The 15,952-nt window shown below is 37.6% G+C and overlaps 1 long non-coding RNA gene across 1 annotated transcript; it reads right to left on the bottom strand.

Moving 5' to 3' along the window:
- Positions 1-1,098: 1,098 nt before the first annotated feature.
- Positions 1,099-8,251, bottom strand: LOC123615399 (uncharacterized). The gene is made up of 3 exons (XR_006722960.2): positions 8,101-8,251; positions 3,791-3,913; positions 1,099-1,957 (listed from the first exon to the last, which is right to left on the bottom strand). It is a non-coding gene; the product is annotated as an uncharacterized LOC123615399 (long non-coding RNA).
- Positions 8,252-15,952: the final 7,701 nt, after the last annotated feature.

Here is a 15,952-nt window from a genome sequence, read left to right as displayed (position 1 = left end):
GGAATCAGGCCCTTGGAAATACACATTAAAAAAAATCTAATTGGTACTGGAAAAAGAATTCGTTCTTACTGAAGCATGGCTTCTTTCTACAAGGAAGGCCATTTGGAAAACCAAATCGTGCTTGGTGAGGTCTCTGAAATGAGAGCAGGAAAAAGACTATGGCTTGGCTGGCTCCCTTCTCCTAGCCAGCAGGGGTGGAGACTTAGCTCTAGTTCCCTCGTAAACACTCCCTCTCCGGTGGGCCAAGCTGCCTTCTCAGTTGTGCTGATTGCATGAAACTAACATTTGTATCAAATACTCTCTGGCTGCTCCAGGCAGGTAAATTTCAGCAACCTCCAATTTCAGCCTCTGCACTTGGTGATTTCTAAGTCTCTCATGGCAGAGAAGAGTCTCTGCCTTTCCCAGATATGAAATAGGTCTTCCTACCCTTTTGCAGAAGCCAAGGGATAGAAGGACACTTTGAATCATTCTCTCACTCCATTAATGACTTCTTAAATTGTTCATAACCTTCAAGATTCCTGTGACTTCTGAAGTAATGAATACTTTAAAAAATGGGTCTAAAAATATTTCTTTACACGCAAAAGTTGGAGTATATCACCCACACGCTCCAGCTAAGAATATACTAAGGAAATGACTGACCACAAAAAAAGAATAGAGAACTTCAGTGGGGGAAAAACCAGAAAAATGAGGTGAACAACAGAATATCTGTAAATGGGTATAGATAGACTGCCATTGTGAAATAAGAGAGAACAATAGCGAAAATTCTTCAAACAGAAGGGATATTGTAGGTGGAATTCCAATAAATGCTCAGCATATTTATGAGCTGGGAGGTGAAGGTGCAGTAGAAGTTATAAAGACCGCACACCATTTTGTTTATTTTGTTGCCCAGTTTGGCCGTTAAGTGCTCTCTCAGTTCGCTTTAGTTCCCCTTTAAGAAAGGATTTTTTTTTTTTTTAAGAAATAATATAGTGGAATTGGTCACACCCAAACTTGATTTGATAGCTGTATATAAAACTTCCCCATTCTTCAGATACAAAACAGGGTTTTTCTATGTTTATGTACCCGTTTTAAAAATTAGACTTGGTCATGAAGAAAACCTTAAAAATTAATCCAATAAAATTGAAAGTAAATAACGAAAGGGTTTTAAAAAGCCTTAATTACTTGGAAATTAAGAAATGCATTTTTAGAAAACCCTTGAATTTGAGAAGAAATCGATAAGAAATCACAGACAAAATAGAATGACCCAGCACAACAGAACTCTCCAAAATCTAGAGCTTTAAATGTCTTAATTTTTAAAGAAGAAAGAATTATTAAGGATCAAAACACTCATCATATGAAGTTAGAAAAAGTAACCAGTTTTGTTTTGTTTTTTAAATCTGTCAGTGAGCAGCATTTCCCCGTTTTACCCCACCAAAAGGTGAGTTCTTGGCAGCTCCATCAGGTGGGATCACAGGGTGCCTCTGTGATCAGGGTCCGTGCAGCTTGGGTATCAGCTGGGCACAGCGGACGGTCGGGAAGGCTGGGCCTGTCCAGTGTCTTGGAGCAGCTGTGACAGGCACTCTGCCAGGTGGCTTTGACAGCTTCAATGTCACTCACCAGATTCTGGGCCAGGCAGAACCCCCAAATCTGTAGGAATGCAATGCCTATGAAAATACCAGCCACGATGGTTAAGTTGTCCTGCAACCGCTCCACAAACTGGGGCACACTGCCTTTCGTGTAGATTGCAATCTGCTGACCGACTTCTGGTTTTCGCCTGGCGTCATGGCCACACTGAGTGTAGATGACAACTTCTGTGGGATTGTTAGTACAGCAGGAGGATGGCACGCCACATCGCTCTTGAATTGCAGTGGCATGTTTAGGTTCCAAACATCAGCTCCAAAAGCCGCACAGCACTGCCAATATTCCTGGGTGTAGTCTATGGGGTTTTGCTAATCAATCAATGTCATCCTTATATGCTCTGATGTTGTTGTAATAGAATTATAATAGAGAGAAAGTTCAAAATAATGAAACAGAAAAAGAGAAAAGATAAATAAATCCAGAAATTGATTCCTTTGGAAAAAAACCAACAAAGCAGAAACGTTTGGAAGCCTAATTAAGATGACAGAGAACAAAAATAAGCAAGGTTTGGAACAAGCTAGGGGCTATAACCACTTAAAAATTGCAGAAAAATACTGCATGCAACTCGATAACATCCAGATCTAAAGGAAATAGATGATTCCTAGCAAAATAGACATCACCAAATTTTACTCAGAAGTTGTAAAACAGACAAACTAATGACCATAGGAAAAACTAGAAGTTTATTCAAGTTCTATCATTGGTAAGGACACCATTGTCAAGATGAGTTTAACCTTTAGAAAAGAAATAATTCCAATATATTTAGATATTTCAGGTCATGGACAATGCAAAACTACCAGATTATTTTCATGAAACCAGCATAATTTTAAGACTTAATGATGGTAATTCTCATATAATATATCCTACCAACCAATGGTGCTCATGAATATAGAACCATTGCTGAACTCTATTTGCTAATTTTTTAAGCATTTTTGTATCAAAAGTAATAATTTGACTAAATATGATTTATTCCAAGAATGCAAGGTCAATATTCTGTCAATGTAATCCACTATAATAACACAAGAGTTAGCCATATTATAGCAAGAGATACAGAAAAGATATTTGATAAAATTCAGTAGCTATTTAAATTGTGAATAAAATAGCAATAAAAGGAAACTACTTGAGTTGTGACTATAAATCATGATCAGTATTATCACAGCAAAAGTGAACTTAAACAGCAAATAATCTGATTCCATTTGCTCTGACAGTAGGTAGGGATACCCAATATGGCTAGTATTTAGTACTGCGTCTCTAAAATCTACAACAATATAAAGCATAAAATAAAACTGTCAGACACATTGGGGGAAAAGAACAACAATGCTTTTTACTAATGGCATCTATAAATGGAAAATCAAAAGGTTATGTTTTTGTGGGTTTTAAAATTTGCTTTTTAAGAAGTTATCAGAATTTGGTAAGGTGGCTGGATATAAATAATATAATAATGAATCACATTACTCTAGAAATCAGTACATAGAAATGTTGGTTATAAATGGTGTTGTTATATGACTTTGGTTATAAATGACAAGTTATACGGTGTTTAGAATAAATTTAAAAGAAAGGCACAAGACCTATTTGAAGATAATTACAAAATCTCACTGATAACAGAAAGATCTCCCTTTAAAACTTGCTCTGGAATAAAATAATTTATGGTTAGTGTCAGTTCACCCCAAAAGAATATATAAACCTCATGCAATTCAAATTAGTAATACAAATATTTTTTAAAAATCTGGATGAATAACCCTAGATATATATTAAAGAATAAATGCCTAGGAATAACCTAGAAAACCATGAAGAATTATAATGATGGAGAATTTGCTTTTTAAGATTATGCCACCATCACTGTATTTAAACCAGTGTGATAGTTGCGTGGGAAGAGACAGATCAAGGGTGTAGAAAAGAGATTTCAAAATAAGTGCCAATGCTTGAGAATTTAACATATGACAAAAATGGTTACTTCTATGGGAAAAAATGGGTTATTTAATACATGTGCTAGAACAATTAGCCAGCCAGGTAAACTGACTTTCATCTGACACCACATCCAAAGATAAGTCTCTTCTGGACTTTCCCAGGAGTCCAGCTATGATGAACTAAGGCCACACTGTGTAACCTGCCTGCCCCTGTCCTCCCATTGCAAAAAACAGTGATAAAACCTGGACCCAATACAAAAAGTAATTACCTGAAAGTATGGGCGAGTGAAGTGAAGCAGACAGATTCTAGTGGGAGGTTCACACTTGGAGGAGGGGGACAAGAAGCCTGACAAGTTCCTCTTTGTGGCTTCACATGGTAGTGCCCACAGCAGCTGTAAGGGAGCCAGAAAACTGAAGCTGAAATACTGTGAACACTGGAGAGAGTTGGAGGGGAGGGTGGTGTGCACCCACATTCTGACTCTCAAACTATGCATATGCAGAAGACTCAAAGCCGCTCAGCTAAAGACAAAAGGTCTGACCTGAGACTAGAAACACTGCTCAAAGACAGAGTTTGAAGTTTAAGCCAGGCAAAAACATTTTCTGCTAAAAACACTCATACAAGAAAAATAACAGAATCCAGAATTTTCACAATTTAATATTCAAAATGTCCAGGATATAATCCCAAATTGTCTAACACACAAAGAACTAAGAAAATGGAACATATTCTCAAGAGGAAAAAAGTTAATCAAGTGTGACCTCCCTCAAGATGAATCGGCTATTGCAACTAATAGACAAGGTTATTTAAATAACTATTACAACTATCCTCAATGAAGTGAAATAAAACATATTTTCAATTAATGAAAATTTCAGCATGGAAAAGGAAATCTCTGCAGAAGAAATAGAAACAGTAAAAAGGAAGCAAACTGAAATTCTAGAAATAAAAATAAAATGTCTGAAATTAAAAATTCATTGGATGGACTTAAAATCTAAATGGATATGAAAGAAGAAAATGTAAGTGCATATGAAGATAGAGCGATAAATATTATCCAAGGTGAGAAACAGAAAGAGGATTGAAAAAAAGAAAAACAAGTCTGATTTTTTGTTGTTTAAAATGTCTTTCATGTCCCTACTTATCATGCTCAATCTTCCTCTAACTTGAACATCCGGAGTGCAGTTATAATGACTGTTTGAATATCCATGTCTCCTAACTCCCTCATCGGTGTCATTTCTGGGTCAGTTTGACTGACTGACTTTTTTCCTCTTTATGGGCTGTATTTTTTTCTATTTCTTTTCATGCTTCTTAACTTTTGAATGTATTCTAGGCTTTGTGAAATTTTCCTTGTGTACATTATTATTTAAGCTATGCTTATTTAAATATACTTGAGCTTCATTTTGGGATGTAGTTAAGTTACTTGGAAACAATTTGATCCTTTTGGTCTTGATTTGCTAGCAGGGAACAAAGCAATATTTAGTCTAGGGTAAAATTTTTTTCCACCACTGAGGCAAACTCTTTTTGGTATTTCACTAATTCCTACAATTATGAGGATTTTTTCACTCCAGATGGTGCAAACAGGCACTATGCTGGCCCTTGGTACTCCTCGAAGACTATCCTTTCTAACCCTTTTGATAGTTTTCTCAGACACGTGTGTTGAAGAGTTCTGGGACTCGTAGATCTCTGGAGTTCTCTTCCCTCATAGCTCACTCTCTCCTCTTCAACACTCTGTTCTTCTGATTCTAGTTGCCTTCTCCCCACCCTGGGTCCCAGCTCTACTCTTCAGCTTAGGGAGACTACTTGGGTTGCCCTGCCCTGGGCTACCGACTAGGAACTCTCTCTAGGCCATTGTTAGGGTGAGTTTAGGGCCCAGCTCCTTCATTTCTCATCTCTCAGAGACCACTGTCCTTCTTTAGTTGATGTTCAATGTCTTGAGAAACTTTCTTTAATATATTTTGTCCACTATGTTAGTTTCAGGAAAGAAGGCAACTCTGTTAGGGAACAGACGAGGGAAGAGTTACTCTGAGTCCCTCAGTAGCCATATCCCTTCAGTCTGGGCCCTGCATCTGGGATGCTACAGGGTCTGAGAAGATGAAAAGCAATCAGCTTTTTGATATAACAAGCAAATTGAAAAATTTATATAAAAAGGCAATGGACATAGAATACCCAAAATTTTTTTGAAAAAATCTATAGCAATCAAAATTAGCATAAGGATAGTCATAGAGACAAGAAATATATCCACACTTAAATGGTCAATCAAGTGCCAAGACAAATCAATGGAGAAAGGATGGTCATTTCAGAAATGGTGCTGGAGCAATTGTGTATTTGTATGCAAAAAAAAAAAAAAAAAAAAAGCTTATACCTTTACCTAACACTATAAAAGATTAATTAAAAGTGGATCAGAGACCTAAATGTAAGAACTAAAACTCTAAAACTTCTGGAAGAAGACATAGAATAAAATCTTTGTGACCTTCGGTTAACCCTAAGATTTCTTAAACAGGATATAGGCAGCGTAAATATAAATGCAAACAAATGATAAAATGGACTTCATTTAGATGAAAACCTTTGGATTTTAAGAAACATGGTTAAGAAAGTAAAAATGCAAGCTATAGATTGGGAGAAATTTTTTTTTGCAATACATACATCAGAAAAAGGACTTTCTAGAATATAAAGAACTCTTACTCTCAAGAGTAAGAAATCAAACATCCCAATAAAAACTGGGCAGAAAGTCTTTCTAAAACGTAGACCAAATTTGTGAACAGATATTTTACTGGCAAAGGTATATGAAAGGCCAAAAAGCATATGAAAAGATTCTCAACATCACTAGTCATCAGAGAAAAGCCAAATAAAAACCACAGTGACATGCCTACTAGAATGAGTGAACTGAAAAATCCTGACCGTACCAAGTGCTGGTAAGGATAACAGAGCAACTGTAAGTCTCATCCATTGCTGGTCAAAATGCAAAATGGTACAGTCACTTTGGAAAGGTCTGGTAGTATCTTTAACTGTATGACACACACGTCCCATATGACCTAGAAGTTCTATTCCTAGATATTTACCAAAGAGAAAGAAAAACTTACACTCACAAAACCATATATGCAAATGTTTACAGTGGGACAATCTCCAATAGAAGAAAACTGGTGAGTGGATAAACAAATTGTGGTTTATCTGTACTGTGGAATTCTACCCTGCAGTGAGATGTAACAAAGGACAAATGCAAGCAACATCATGGGTGAGTCACAGTAACAGTATGCTAAGTGAAAGAAGTCAAGAACAAAAGCCTGTAGTGAGTGATTCCATTTACAAAACAGTTCTAGAAAAATGCAGAACTACAGTAATAGGCAGCAGATCAGCGGTTGCCTGCAGCTGTGGGCAGGGGTAGAAGGGGACACAAAAAACCTTTTTATGATGATGGACCTGTTCTATACCTTGATTTCAATTACTTTATTATATATAATTACCACAATTCATCAAACTGCGCACGTAAAACAAGTGTATTTTATTTTCTGTAAATAATACCTTCACTTTGAAAAATCAGAAAAGAAAAAAAGCAAAATAGGTTCCCCATGATTTACACGCTCAAATATAAAAAAACAAAAACAAACAACAACAACAAAAATATACTCATGCAAAAAAAATCTTGCAACTGAGGGGTCAGGAAGAACTTCTTAATTAAAACCAGAAAATTAGAGGTTGTAAAAGAAATTACAACAACTTTTGTGTGATTTTAGAAGCAATTAAATCAATGGACAAAATAGATCAGGGAAAAAAACAGTGTAATACAAATGACAGACAAAGGGTAATTTGTCCGTATTATTCAAAGTACTTCTCCAAATTGATGAGAAAAATACAACACTGTTAAATAATTAAAGAGAAGTCACAGAGGAGCAAATTTAAATGGTTAGATACATGAAGATATGCTAAAATTGACTGGCAGCCAGGAAAATAAATGTAAATTTAAAGAGCCACGAGTTTACATTCAAGAGCTACACACCTAATACTTGTGGGGATTTAAAGAAAATGATACTCATTTTCCTGGCGAAAACGTGTAGTGTTAAAGCCTTTGGCATAAGTACTTCAGCAGTATTTATTAAAAATAAAAACAAGTATATCGTTTAACCTTACCAGGCATCCCCCAAGGCTACCAATAGAAAAATAAAAGCAGATGTATTAATGGACATGGACACTAACGTGTTATTGTAGCCTTGTTTCTAATGGCACAAAGTCGGATCAAAGAGGATGCTGGTCAAGAGGGGACTGATTAAAAAAATTCTACTACACTGAGCAATCAGTAAAATGAGTGAATTAGAGCTATAGTAAGTGACTTAATTCACCACTTATTGAATAAGGAATGCATGATGCAGAAAAGGATGTATGATAGTTTGGTTTTTTTGTAAAACAAAGACTAAAATCCCACTTTACATACTTCAGCTTTTTCACTTACTATCTTGTAATTAGCATTTTTCCATTTCATTAAAAATTTTTTGGTAATCATTAAAAAAAAAAAAACAACACCCAGTGATTTCCTCTGATTTTGTAGATCAGAAATCAAGAAGGGCTTAGCTGGGTGGTTTGTCCTTGACCCACCTGCATGTATTCAGCTGGATCAGCTGGGAGGATGCATCTCATCTTCATTCACACGTCTGGTGCCTTGGTGAGCACTGGCTTCTTCACCTCTCAGCATGGAACCTCATCTTCCAGGCCTTCCTGGGCTTCCTCACAGCACAATGGCCTCAGCTTTTGCCCTACTTGTTACATGGTGGCCAGTTTCCAAGAAGTGGGAAGTGGAAGTTGCCAGGCCATATAAGGGCTATGCACAGAGCTATTATAACATTCTGGCAGTCATAATCTACTGACTGAAGACATCCAAAGTCCTGCTCAGATTCCAGGGGTGGAGAAATAACGTTTCCTCATGAAAGAGTGGCAAGGATACTTGCAGAAGAGCATACAGCGTGGGGATATTATAGTGGTCGTCTTTAAAAAATACAGTCTGCTACAGTATTATATGATTCAATTTATGTAAATACTGGTGTTTCTTTATATTTAAAAATCTAGAATAATATAGGGGTGAAGCAATGTTTCTTCGGAGCATAGCAACTTTGAGTAGACACTGCTTTATACTTTAGATTTTTCAGTGTTTGGTATTTTCTACAGTAAAAGAATTACTTTTACAATCAGCAAATTTTTTAAAACCCTAATTTTGGTATTAAAAAGAAATAGTTGTGTAAGGTTGTTTGCACAAAGAATTTGCAGTGCTCAAAGCATGCATTTAAGTGGATGACATGTTTTTTCTCTGTGGAAAATTTCAGGAGGAACCTCTACATTTAAGTTTCCATATTTGCAGATGGAGTAGGAGTGATAGCTTCTTGGCAAAATTGAATTTAAATAATGGATTTAAATAATAGAAGGCATTATTCAGCACGAGCTTAATGCAGTCCCCACTCAGACGGAAGATTTAAGCAATGAGATGGAGCACATAAAAGCTTGACAGTTGCCTCATGCAAATTATTATATTAAAAACTTACACAAAAAATTAAAAATGAAGCTGACCAAAACCTTCAAGGAAGAAGGGCTGAGGGGTTAAGTGGCCTTTTTAGCAGTCAAGAAACTGGTGTCATCCTTTCGTGGGTGTCTGTCTGGTTCCTCCTCTATTTTCAGATTATTTTCAGGATTATCATTCCTGTAGCTGTGAGTTATCAGAATAACAGCAAATGTGTATATTCGAAGATTTTTCATTGCCTTCACTCATCTTCTCAAACATACCCAGAAATCATAATGCTGGAATTACAGTGACACAATCATCCCCATGGAAACAGAGACTGGTGTCATAAACATGGCATTATGACTTCTCAGCGGGAGGAGGCAGATGGGATTTTGGCACTGAATCTGTAACATTTATTTAAAAACACCAATGTCTAAGAGAATAACATCAAAGCGAAAAAAGAAAAAAGAAAGGGCATGGAGTGGCCCCTGTAATACTCATGGTGTGCTTTTTGTTTTTGTTGTTTTCCAAGGATTTTTTCCCCTATGGCAGGACCTGATTTTGCTATTCCTTTTCTTTTTTTGTGTTGTGTTTGCATGACATGTTCTCGTCTTATTCATCAGCTGTTCATCTTGTTAGGGGCTGCATGTTTAGGTGGAGAAAATGAGACCCCAAGAAAGGGTCTGACTTGCTCAAGTTACTTAGCAAGCTAGAAGTTCCGTTGAAGCCAGAGCCCTACTGACTTCCAATCCACACATCTTAGTTTCCCTTCAATGTCTCAGGTGTACTTTGAGAATATAACTTATGCATCAGTTAGGACATTGCTTTGGCTGGTCTAATGAGATTCCCCCCTCCAAAAAAAGTTTTTAAATGAGAGAAGTTTTTGTCTCTCTCAAAGCAGTCTATGGTGTCAGGGACCCAGGCTGTTTCTATATTATTTTCCTTCTGTCTCTACTTTGTTACTCTCATCTTCTAGTACAGAACGTCACGTATCATTCCTGCGTTCCAGACAGAGTAAGGGGAGGGCATTCCCCTACCTTTTAAGAGCCCAATCTGAAAGCTGCGCTGTCACTTTTATTTACATCCCATTGGCAAGAACCTATCCCTATGGCCATATCTAGCTGCAAGGGAAGCTGGATAGCCATGTGATCAGTTAAAAGTGGGTGAACTATTATGGGAGAACTGGAGAACAGACACTAGCAACAGCTTGGGGTCTCTGCCATAACTTGCATCCCTTTTAAGAGAGTATTGCTTTCAGGGGACTGTCAACTAATTTCTTTTCAGCTAATGCAACGGCTAGAGACAGATTTCAGTATTTATTTCCCCCGAATATTTAAAATTATAATTACTATATTCATTATAGAGATCACTGAATTGACAGAAAGACCGGACATCAGACTGAGATCAAGACAAATTAATTGACCATTAGAGTATGTACCAAGATTGTAACAGAGACCTTCCAATTCAGTGGCTGTAAGAAGAAATACATTTTTTTCTTTCTTCACCTAACAGTCCAAGATGTGTTGTCCACTGTTGGTGAAGCTTTGTTCTATGCAAATATCAGGGATCCAGACTCATGATAGCACTTCTGTTTTAAACATATGGCTTCTAAAGTCCCTCTGCTCACTGCCATTCCAGTCATCAGGGAGAGAGAAAGAACAGTTCAGGGTTGGAGCTTTTTTTTCTTAATACATGGAGCAGGAATTGTTCTGCTCATTCTATTTCTGAGAGCTTAGTCACTTGGTACCATGGGAGCTGGGAAAGATGGCTGCTAGCTGGGTTGCTTACGTCCTATAGTCAACTTCATTTCTATGGAAGAAGGTCACATGAATATTAGTGGACAGCTAGTGGTTTCCTCTGCTGGATAGCACAGCTAGAATGACTGAGCTCCAATAATTTTTCTTTCATGCAAGTATCTTCCTAGTAAAAGATGAGAGGGAGGGAAGAGGAGAGGAAATGAGGGAGAGATTTTTGATTAGTTAGGCTTAGTCCATGTGTACACCCATTGGCAGCTGTTGTGGAGACAGGAGGAAGGATGATGGAACCTCTCTGTGTATCTGGATTTACATTCCCACCAAGACTATTCATAGTGGAGTGTTGTCAGGAGTTTCCTTCAAAGAGCCCTTGGTTCTAGAAATATTCCTTCTTATTCCCACTGTGCAGCAGCCCTCTCATTTCCTCTTGACAGTTAGAGTCAATCACCTTAACCAACACAACTGTTTTTTGGTCATTTGTCCAGTGACACAAAGAGTTTAAACTAATCATGTAGAATTTTCAACTTTTATTTTAATGTAAACATTGTTGAAACCCTCAGGGAGAAGCCTTTTTCTCTTTAGCCTTCTCTAAAATCTCTAAATTAACAGAGTCTTAAGGTACAGAGATGGGAAGAAAATTACATAAGTCTGCACTCTCATCATAGTATATTCCGAGTCTCCAGGAAGTAGCACTGGCTCACAGCTGAAGTCCAGTAATTTCTGAGTGGTCCTACTGTTTTCATGTCCTTAATGATCAGTTACACTGGCCTCTAGTCCCATTGGTCATAGCAAGGAAGGAGATTTCCAGTACACATTTGTGTTATTCCAATATTCATACTCACCGTTTCCTGGTTTCCCCTTTATTCCAGGGGCTCTGGGTCTATGAATTGATTCAGGCCTAGGCTGTGATTCTTTTCATAGTGACTCAAGTAATTCTTGTTTGCCAGACCCACAGCATGATTAATGATACAGAGCAAGCAGGGCCAGAGAGTTGCTCGTCTGTTTTGGTCCTAGTGAATCCAGTGATTAATTGACTTCCATCAAATATTATTTCACATATTTCTAATCATTACCTGGCCTCTGCTGCCTATTAAAGAAATGGTGTTCAGTTTGCAGCGATTGTTTAAGTGCTGCTGATTCTCTTCTGTCACTCCTGGATAGCATCATCCTAATTGAAAAAGGAAGATCTCATTTGAAGGGTGGCTTTTCTCATCTAATCTCCTCCCTGCAAAGGATAGCTTCTGTATCTGTTTCAAAAATAAATACATTCTTATGCCAGGAATGCAAAGCTCATTGAACTAAACAATGAAAATAAACAATGTCTGATATAATAATGGACTAAAAAAATACATAATTATTTTGATAAATGTATAAAAATCACTTGACAGAACCCATTATCTAGTTACAATTTAAAAAAATCCCAGCAATACTGTAATAAAGGACATTTCTCTATATTATAAAGGACAGCTACAAAAAAAAACCCCTCCATATAATTAATATCAGACTTAATAGTGAAAGACTGAATACTTTCTTCCCCAAATAAGGAATTAAAGAAAGATGTCCTCTCTCATCACTTCTATCAGACACATTGTTGGAGGCCTTAGCCAGCACAAGAAGGTGAAAGAAAAAAAAAAAAAAAAAAAGAAAGAAAGAAAGAAGGAAAAGGCATCCAGTTGGAAAAAGAAGAGATAAGCTGTTGTTGACAAATGGCATGATCATCTCTGCAGGCAATTCTAAGGAATCTACCAAAAAAACAATTAGAGCAAATAAGTGAGTTTAGCAAACTTGCAAAGTTGCAGGGTACAAGATTAGTATAGAAAAATCAATTGTATTTCCATATTTTTATAATAAACAGTCAAAAATAAAATTTAAAAATAATACCATTTACAATATCAAAATATATGAAAAAATGGAATGACAAAATTAACAAAGGATGTGCAAAACCTGTGCACTGAAAATTACAAAACATTGCTGACAGAAATAAATAGAATGATATACTATGCTCATACACTGGAAGAGTTGACTCAATGTTATTAGGACATCAATTCTTCCCAAATTGATCTGTAGATTCAACATAATCACAGGCAAAATCCACAGACATTATTTGTGGAAACAGACAAACTGATTTAATAGGTAGTGGTAATGTTTGTATAACATTACACTATAATCAATGACACTGAATTGTGCACTTAAAAATGGTTAAATGGCAAATTTTGTGCTACACATATATAATCAGGATAAAAAATATTTTTAAAAGTTAAAAAAATCTTATGTCAAATTCTGGTCAAGATGGTGGAGTGGTAGGACCACGAGCTCATCTCTCCTCATGACTACAATGAAACCACAACTGATTGCTAGACAACCATCGAAAAAAAGACTAGAACCTAGCAAAGAAGATCATCTTCAACTGGAAACATAAAGAGGGAACCACAGTAGGATGGTAGGAGGGGCGTGCTCGCCATAAAATTGGGCCCCATACCTCCCAAGTGGCTGACCCACAGGCTGAAAAATAATTAAGTCACAGAGGCCCTCCCACAGAAGTGAGAGTTCTAAGCCCCACATCAGGCTCCCCAGCCCTGGGCTCTGGCACTGGGAGGAAGAGACCCCAGGATATCTGGTTTTGAAGGCCAGTGGGGCTTAAATCCAGGGGCCCCATGGGACTGGGGGAAACAGAGAGTTCATTCTCTTGGGAAGCATCCATGGAACCTCACATGTGCCAGGTCCAAGGGCAGAGGCAGTGATTTCATAGGAACCTGGGCCAGGCCTGCCTGCTGGTTTTGGAAGGTCTCCTGGGGACATAGGGGATGATTATGGCTCACCCAGGGGACATGAGAGCTGGTGGTGGACATTCCAGAAGTGTTAATCTACATGAGCTTTCCTGGAGGCTGACGTCTTGATTGGATCATTAGCACCATGACCTAGCCCCACCCAAACAACAGGTGGCCTGAAGCCTCAGGCCAAACAACATAAAGGTGGGAACACAGCCCCACCCAGCAGCAGCCTTCCTAAGTCACAAAGGCCCCTAGACATGGCCCTACCCACCAGAGGTTCAGGACCAAGCTTCACCCAGTGGTGGGCAGGCACCAGCTCCTCCTGCCAGGAAACTTGCATAAGCCTCTAGTCCAGCCTCATCCACCAGAGGCAGATACTAGAAATAAGAAAAAAAAAAATCCCAAATCCTGTAGAAGGAATCCACAAACACAGCCCACACTCTACATTAGGACCAGCTGGACCCTGGCCCTTGGGTGACAAGAGACGAGTGTACTGCCGGGATGCATAAGACATCTCGCACAGAAGGCCACCTCTCCAAGGTCAAGATACATAACTAACCTACCTAAAAATGCAAATAGAAAGATAAACAAATGAGGTGGCAGAGGACTATCTCCCAGGCCAAGGTACAAGATAAAATCCCAGAAGAGAAAATAAGAGATGAGGAGAAAGGCAATTTATCTGAGAAAGAATTTAAAGTAACGATGGCAAAGATGTTCAGAGAACTCAAGAGAAGTATAGATGCACAGAATGACGTTTTCAGCAGAGATGGAAAATGTAAAAAATATCCAAACAGAGTTGAAGAATAAAATCATTGAAATGAATAACACACTGGAAGGTACCAAGAATAGTCTAAATGAGGCAGAAGAATGGATCAATGAGCTAGAAGACAGATTAGTGGAAATCACTACTGCAGAACAGAAAAAAGAATGATAAGAAATGAGGGTAGTTTAAGAGAACTCTGGGACAACATGAAGTGCACTAATATTTGCATTATAGGGGTCCCAGAAAGAGAAGAAAGAGAGAAAGAACCTGAGAAAAATTTTTGGAGAGATAATAACTGAAAACTTCCCCAACTTGGGAAAGGAAACAGTCGCCCAAGTCCATGAAGCACAGAGAGTTCTACACAGGATCAACCCAAAGAGGAACACACCAAGGCACATAGCCATCAAATTGGCAAAAATTAAAGATAAAGAGAAAATATTAAAATTAGAAAGAGAAAAGGAACAAATAACATACAAGGGAGCTCCCATAAGGTTATCAGCTCATTTTTCATCAGAAACTCTACAGACCAGAAGGGAGAGACATGATGTATTTAAAGTGATGAAAGGGGAAAACTTATAACCAAGAATACTCTATCCAGCAAGGCTCTCCTTCAGACTTGATGGAGAAATCAAAAGCTTCACAGATAAACAAAAGCTGAAAGATTTCAGCACCAACAAACCAGCTTTACAACAAATGTTAAAGAACCTTCTCTAGTCATCAAACCATAAGAAAAGAGAACAAAAGGAGAGAGAGAGAGAAAAAAGACCTACAAAAGATTGCTTTGGCAGTTTGGGGTCTTTTATGGTTTACATAAATTTTGGAATTGTTTGTTCTAGTTCTGTGAAAAATGCTGTGAGTATTTTGATAGGGGTTGCATTAGATCTGTGGATTGCTTTGGGTAGTACAGCCATTTTGATAGTGTTGATTCTTCTAATCCAAGAGCACAAGATATCTTTCCATTTCTTTGTATCATCTTCCATTTCCTTCATCAGTGTTTTATAGTTTTCAGAGTATAGGTAACCTCTTTGGTTAAGTTTATTTCTAGGTATTTTGTTCATTTTGATGCAATGGAAATGTTTACACCAGTTATAAAATTCTAGTTTTGAAATGGGAAAAAAAAAGGGAATGAAGGGCTGCAAATAGCAAAATATCCTTCTTTCTTATGGGTGAGTTGCATTCCATTACATATATATATATGCTTCATCTTCTTTATCCATTCATCTATTGATGTGCACTTAGGATGCTTCTGTATCTTGGCAATTATAGATAATGCTACTGTTAATAGCTAAGTATATGTATCTTTTTGAATTAATTCTTATTTTATGGTTAGCTTTATTCCTTTGGTAACTATGTAAGTTTAAAAAGCTAAAGCTCTAGGGCTTTCTGCTGTGAAAGAGGGACCGACTGTTTGGAAGTGTGGCCTTCAGGCTGAGGTTGACTGAATTGATACCAGTGTGGTTTCCAGTACACGACAGATCGCTTCTCATGCATTTTTTTCTCTGCGACGTTTTATCTCCTTTAGGTAAACAAGAAGCGGAAATGAAGTTTGAAACTCTAAGTTGCTTGTCACACCCTCCATCATTCACACCTGTCAAACTAAATACCCATCTAGCCTCAGTACAGTGTGTGAAAAATCTGTTATTTGATGAACTTCAGAAGCAGTTTAATG

Source organism: Camelus bactrianus, chromosome 9 (assembly GCF_048773025.1).
Source record: "Camelus bactrianus isolate YW-2024 breed Bactrian camel chromosome 9, ASM4877302v1, whole genome shotgun sequence".
Classification (NCBI taxonomy): Eukaryota; Metazoa; Chordata; class Mammalia; order Artiodactyla; family Camelidae; genus Camelus; species Camelus bactrianus.
The sequence above is the reverse complement of the archived record's forward strand: the minus strand, read 5'-3'. Positions and strand labels throughout refer to the sequence as shown.